The 6,118-nt window shown below is 41.8% G+C and overlaps 1 pseudogene; it reads right to left on the bottom strand.

Moving 5' to 3' along the window:
* Positions 1–238: 238 nt before the first annotated feature.
* Positions 239–336, bottom strand: LOC120107826 (annotated as a pseudogene).
* Between the last annotated feature and the right edge of the window lie 5,782 nt (positions 337–6,118).

The following is a 6,118-nucleotide window of genomic DNA, read 5'->3' as shown; positions in this document are numbered from 1 at the left end:
AATGGAATCCGAGAACCCTTATCTTCACCTTAAGGATTTTGAGGAAATTAGCATCACATTTAGAGTGCCAAATGTATCGGAAGATGTCCTTAAATTGACCTTGTTTCCTTTTTCCTTAAAGGATAAAGCCAAAACATGGCTGAACTCCTTGAGACCTAGATCGCTAGGAACATGGCATGATATGCAAAGAGAATTCTTGAAAAAATTCTTTCCCGCACAAAGGACTAACTTTTTGAAAAGGCACATTAGTAATTTCCAACAAAAAGACCATGAAACATTTTATGAATGCTGGGAGAGATTTAAAGATTTGCTTCTCTCTTGTCCTCATCATGGGTTTGAAACATGGAGAACCATTAGTTTCTTTTACGAAGGGTTGTCTCCACAGTTAAAACAATTTATAGAGACTATGTGCAATGGTCTATTTTGGAAAAGCAACCCGATGAGGCATGGGACTATTTAGACTCTCTCGCAGAGACTGCACAATTATGGGATACAGGGGATAGAGTGAATAAACCTTTGCCTAAGCCTACTAGCATTCCACACGGGGGCCTTTACAACCTTATACTCAGGATGATATTCAGGCTAAAATGGCAGCCCTTACTAGGAAGGTAGAGGAAATTGAACTTAGAAGGATTGAACCCGTCAAGACCGTAGAACATAACAGCGAGTGTTGTAGGATTTGCGAGATGCCTGGCCATCTCATCACTGATTGCCCCACAATACCCGCATTCAAGGAAGTCTTGCACGATCAGGCCAATGTTATGAATACCTATCAAAAATCTTTCAATAATCCTTTTTCGGGTACTTACAACCCTGGATGGAAGAACCATCCAAATTTCAGGTGGAGGAATGACCAACCTCAACAAGTATATAACCCAACTCCTCCACCTCCGCAACCTCATTATGCACACGCACCCCCTCAAAAATCCAGTCTCGAAGAAACTTTGCAATCTTTCATGCAAGGTCAAGCTAAAATCAATGATGAATTAAGAAATCAACTGACAACGCTGACCACTGCTTTAAGTGCTCAAGAGAAGGTAAGCTACCAGCTCAACCACAACCTAACCCTCAAGTCTATGGCGGTAGCAATGCATCATCTTCAACTTCGCATAAAGAACAAGCAAAGAGTATAATAACTTTGCGAAGTGGAAAGTTATTGACCGACCAGTCCCAGAACAAACACAAGTCATACCTGATTCTGACCCTAAAGACAAAAGAAAAGGATAATGAAGAAACTGAAGCACCAACATCTACTGAAAAAATTGAATGTCCTTTTCCTGCACCATTTCCACAAAGATTAAAGCCCTTGCAAAAGCTTGAACCAAACTCTGAAATTCTTGAGCTTTTTAAGCAAGTAAAAATCAATGTACCTCTTCTTGATGCAATCAAACAAGTGCCTTCCTATGCAAAATTTTTAAAAGATTTGTGCACTGTCAAGCGTCGTTTAAATGTCAAGAAGAAGGCATTTCTGGCTGAAAATGTGAGTGCAATTTTACAGCATAACATTCTTCCTAAATATAAGGATCCAGGTTGCCCAACTATCTCGTGCATCATTGGCAATTTTAGGATTGAGCGAGCATTGCTAGATTTAGGAGCGAGTGTGAACTTGTTGCCATATACGGTATATGAGCAACTCGGTTTGGGTGAGTTGAAGCCAACAACTGTGACCTTACAATTAGCTGACAGGTCAGTGAAGGTCCTAGAGGGATTATCGAAGATGTGTTGGTCCAAGTAGACAAGTTCTATTTTCCTGTTGACTTTATCGTACTGGACACACATCCGGCTTCCAATTCACCATCTCAGATTCCGGTCATCTTAGGACGTCCATTCCTTGCAACTTCTAATGCATTGATCAATTGTAGGAATGGTGTCATGAAGCTTTCTTTTGGCAATATGACCTTGGAACTGAACGTCTTTAGTATAGGTAAACAACCCAGTGATCATGAAGAAAGTAAAGAAGTTGAATGGGTTGAAACCATTGCGGAAGAATATTTGTTAAAAGAAACATTTACTGAATCGGCCGACAATGGTTTGATAGATTGGTGTTCTGAAGGTACTGCTGATGATGGTCCCACCTTTTTAGATAACTCGGATGTATGATGGTCAATGGGTGGAGACCGAGAATAGAGGAATTTGAACAGTTGCCATCTCGAGAAGCAAAGATAGTACCATCCCATGAACAAGCACCTAAGCTCGAGTTGAAACCTTTACCGAAGGAACTCAAGTATGCCTTTCTTGGATCCGATGACACTTTTCCTATAATCATCTCATCTGATCTTGATCATGCCCAAGAAAGAAAATTACTTGGTGTTCTAAAGAATCATAAGGAGCTTTAGGGTGGTCTATTGCGACTTGAAGGGGATTAGCCCTTTAATTTGCACGCACCGGATATATTTGGAGGACAATGCCAAAACCACAAGGCAAATGCAACGCAGGTTGAATCCTACGATGAGAGATGTGGTTAAAGCAGAAGTCCTCAAGTTGCTTGACGTGGGTATTATTTACCCAATTTCCGATAGCAAGTGGGTAAGTCCTACTCAAGTCGTGCCCAAAAAAGCAGGTCTGACGGTAGTCAAAAATGAGCAGGGTGAACTAGTCCCAACTCGTTCCGACGAGTTGGCGCATGTGTGTTGACTACCGAAAATTGAATTTGGTCACTAGGAAAGATCACTTTCCCTACCCTTCCTAGACCAAGTTTTGGAAAGAGTTGCAGGACACAATTTTATTGTTTTCTCGATGGCTATTCCGGATACTACCAAATCGAGATTTCACCAGGATCAAGAGAAGACTATTCACTTGTCCTTTTGGCACATTCGCTTTCCGTCGGATGCCATTCGGGTTGTGTAATGCACCTGCAACATTCCAAAGATGCATGCTCAGATTTTTAGAAGTGTTTATGGATGATTTTCTGTTTTTGGCGATTCTTTTGATGATTGTTTCACATTTACAAGCAGTCTTAGCTCGATGCATGGAAAAGAATCTGATACTGAATTGGGAGAAATGCCACTTCATGGTGCCAAAGGGAATTGTCCTAGGACATATTGTTTCATCGAAGGGCATGGAAGTTGATAGAGCTAAGATTGACTTAATCGCCAAGCTACCTGCACCCAAGACGGTTAGAGATGTTAGATCATTTTTGGGTCACGCGGATTTTATAGGAGGTTCATCAAGGACTTTAGTGTCATAGCCGACCATTATGTAACCTCCTATCCCTTGATACACCGTTCAATTGGACTGAAAATGTCAAGAGGCATTCGAAAAATTGAAGCTATGCTTAGCACTGCACCCATCGTGCCACTTCATGGTGCCAAAGGAAATTGTCCTAGGACATATTGTTTCATGGAAGGGCATGGAAGTTGATAGAGCTAAGATTGACTTAATCGCCAAGCTACCTGCACCCAAGACGGTTAGAGATATTAGATCATTTTTGGGTCATGCAGGATTTTATAGGAGGTTCATCAAGGACTTTAGTGTCATAGCTCGACCATTATGTAACCTCCTATCCCTTGATACACCGTTCAATTGGACTGAAACATGTCAAGAGGCATTCGAAAAATTGAAGGCTATGCTTAGCACTGCACCCATCGTGCGACCACCTGATTGGTCATTACCTTTTGAAATCATGTGCAATGCTAGTGACTATGCGATAGGAGCTGTCCTGGGACAACACAAGGATAATAAGCCATATGTCATTTACTATGCAAGCAAAACTTTAAACGATGGTCAAATGAATTACACCACCACCGAGAAAGAATTGCTTGCAGTAGTATTTGCATTAGACAAATTTCGCTCTTATATCCTTGGTGCTCCTATTGTTATCTTTACAGATCATGCAACGCTAAAATATTTGCTAGATAAGAAAGAGGCCAAACCACGCTTAATACGATGGATACTTCTACTCCAAGAATTTGACATCACTATCAAGATAAAAAGGGAGTAGAAAATGTAGTTGCTGACCATTTATCACGGCTAGTTTTTAATGATTCGGTTGCCACAGTTGCCCATCAAAGACTCGTTCCCTGAAGAGCAATTATTTGCACTTTCTACTATGCCATGGTATGCTAATATTGTAAACTTTCTTGTCACGAACCGGATGCCGGAGCATTGGGGATCGAATGATAAGAATAATTTCTTGCGTGAAGTACGAAGTTATTATTATGATGCCCCCTATTTGTTCAAGTATTGCAATGATCAAATCTTTAGAAGATGCATTCCGGATCATGAGATACAAAGTGTACTCTCTTTTTGTCATACCAGTGCTTGCGGAGGACACTTTGCATCTAAGAAAACGGTAGCTAAGGTGTTGCAATGTGGTTTTTATTGGCCTACACTATTTAAAGATGCCCACAAGTTCTGTAGGACATGTGACCCATGTCAACGTGTTGGAAGTCTAACTCATAGGCAAATGATGCCTCTCAGCCCATTACTGCTATTGAAATTTTGACATGTGGGGCATCGATTTCATGGGCCCATTCCCACCATCTTTTTGATATGAGTACATTTTAGTAGGTGTTGAGTATGTATCAAATGGGTAGAAGCTGTGCCTTGTCGAACAAATGACCACAAACCAGTTTTAAAATTTTTTAAAGAAAACATATTTCTAGGTTTGGGATGCCTAAGGTTATAATTAGTGATGGGGGGAAAACATGTCTGTAATAACCTTTTGAGATCCTGTTACGAAAGTACGGTATCACCCATAGAATGCAACCCCTTATCACCCGCAGACTAGTGGCGAAGTAGAGTTAGCCAATCGGGAGATTAAACGGATTTTAGAGAAAACGGTGAATCCATCACGCAATGACTGATCTTTAAAACTTTCTGACGCATTATGGGCTTACCGTACTGCTTATAAAAACTATTCTTGGTATGTCCCCGTATCGGCTAGTCTATGGAAAAGCATGTGGAGTGATTGATTATAACCCTATTTGATTTGATGAGCTCAAAGCATTTGAGTATATCTTATGTTATACTAATGAATTCAATCTAGTGTTTCAACCAAATATTTGTGAATTTATGTTTAATTGTCTCTAGCTTTGGTTCAATACATTTTGGCTAAGTATGGAACTCAGTTTGAACCAAAGTCTGGAACTCGAGTCGACTCCGGAAGATTTCGAGTCGACTCCAAGTGTTTCAGACGTTCTGGCATAGGCTCGAGTCGACTCCGGCACATTACGAGTCGACTCCGACTGAGAACAGACAACAGGATAGAAAGATGAATCTCAGATCCTATCACCGAGTCGACTCCTGAAGAATTCGAGTCGACTCCGATGCTTGCCGAGTCAACTTCAGCAAAGTGCGAGTCGACTCCAAGGAGTAACAGACAGAAAGACAGAGAAAGTGTTTTGGACTCTGAGAGCCGAGTCGACTCCAGAAGAACTCGAGTCGACTCCGACGGTTGGCGAGTCGACTCCTAAAGAAGCAAGAGTCGACTCTCAGAGGAATGCAAGACTAAAAGTCAGAGAGCCAACTTCGGTGTCTGAGAGCCGAGTCGACTCCAGCAAAGTCCGAGTCGACTCCGAGGCAGTTCAACTCCCAAAGACAGAAGACCAGTTTTTGGTATCTGAGAGCCGAGTCGACTCCAACAAAGTGCGAGTCGACTCCGAGGCAGTTCAACTCCAAAGACAGAAGACCAGTTTTCTGGCTCTGAGAGCCGAGTCGACTCCAAGAGAATCCGAGTCAACTCGAGGAAGTAAACTCGAAAGAAAGATCTTTGGATTCTGAACAACGAGTCGTCTCCTGAAGGGAGAGTCATCTCCGGACATTGGCGAGTCGACTCCAGGTTTAGCCGAGTCGACTTCAGAATGGAACAGCACTTTATTTCAAATTTTGAACAGTGGGCGAGTCGTCTCCAGTAAAGCATGAGTCGACTCCAGCAACAGCCGAGTCGACTCCAGATCGAGCGAATCGACTCCGATCCCAACGGACACTTTGTCAGGAGTTGTAGATTGTGCAGAACGGCTCTAAAAGTGTGTCTAACGGCTAGTTTTTGATGGGGATTGCTTAAATAGCCAGAGTGAAAAATAATAATAAAAAAAAGAGAGACTCCATTCAAAGCAAAAGGGATTTCCACCTACCAAAGCCTCTCAAGAGTTAATACAAGAGAAAGAAGAAAGAAGTG

This window comes from Phoenix dactylifera, unplaced genomic scaffold, assembly GCF_009389715.1.
Source record: "Phoenix dactylifera cultivar Barhee BC4 unplaced genomic scaffold, palm_55x_up_171113_PBpolish2nd_filt_p 001034F, whole genome shotgun sequence".
In the NCBI taxonomy this organism is placed as follows: domain Eukaryota; kingdom Viridiplantae; phylum Streptophyta; class Magnoliopsida; order Arecales; family Arecaceae; genus Phoenix; species Phoenix dactylifera.
Note: the sequence above shows the minus strand (reverse complement) of the source record. Positions and strands in the feature narration are given on the sequence as shown.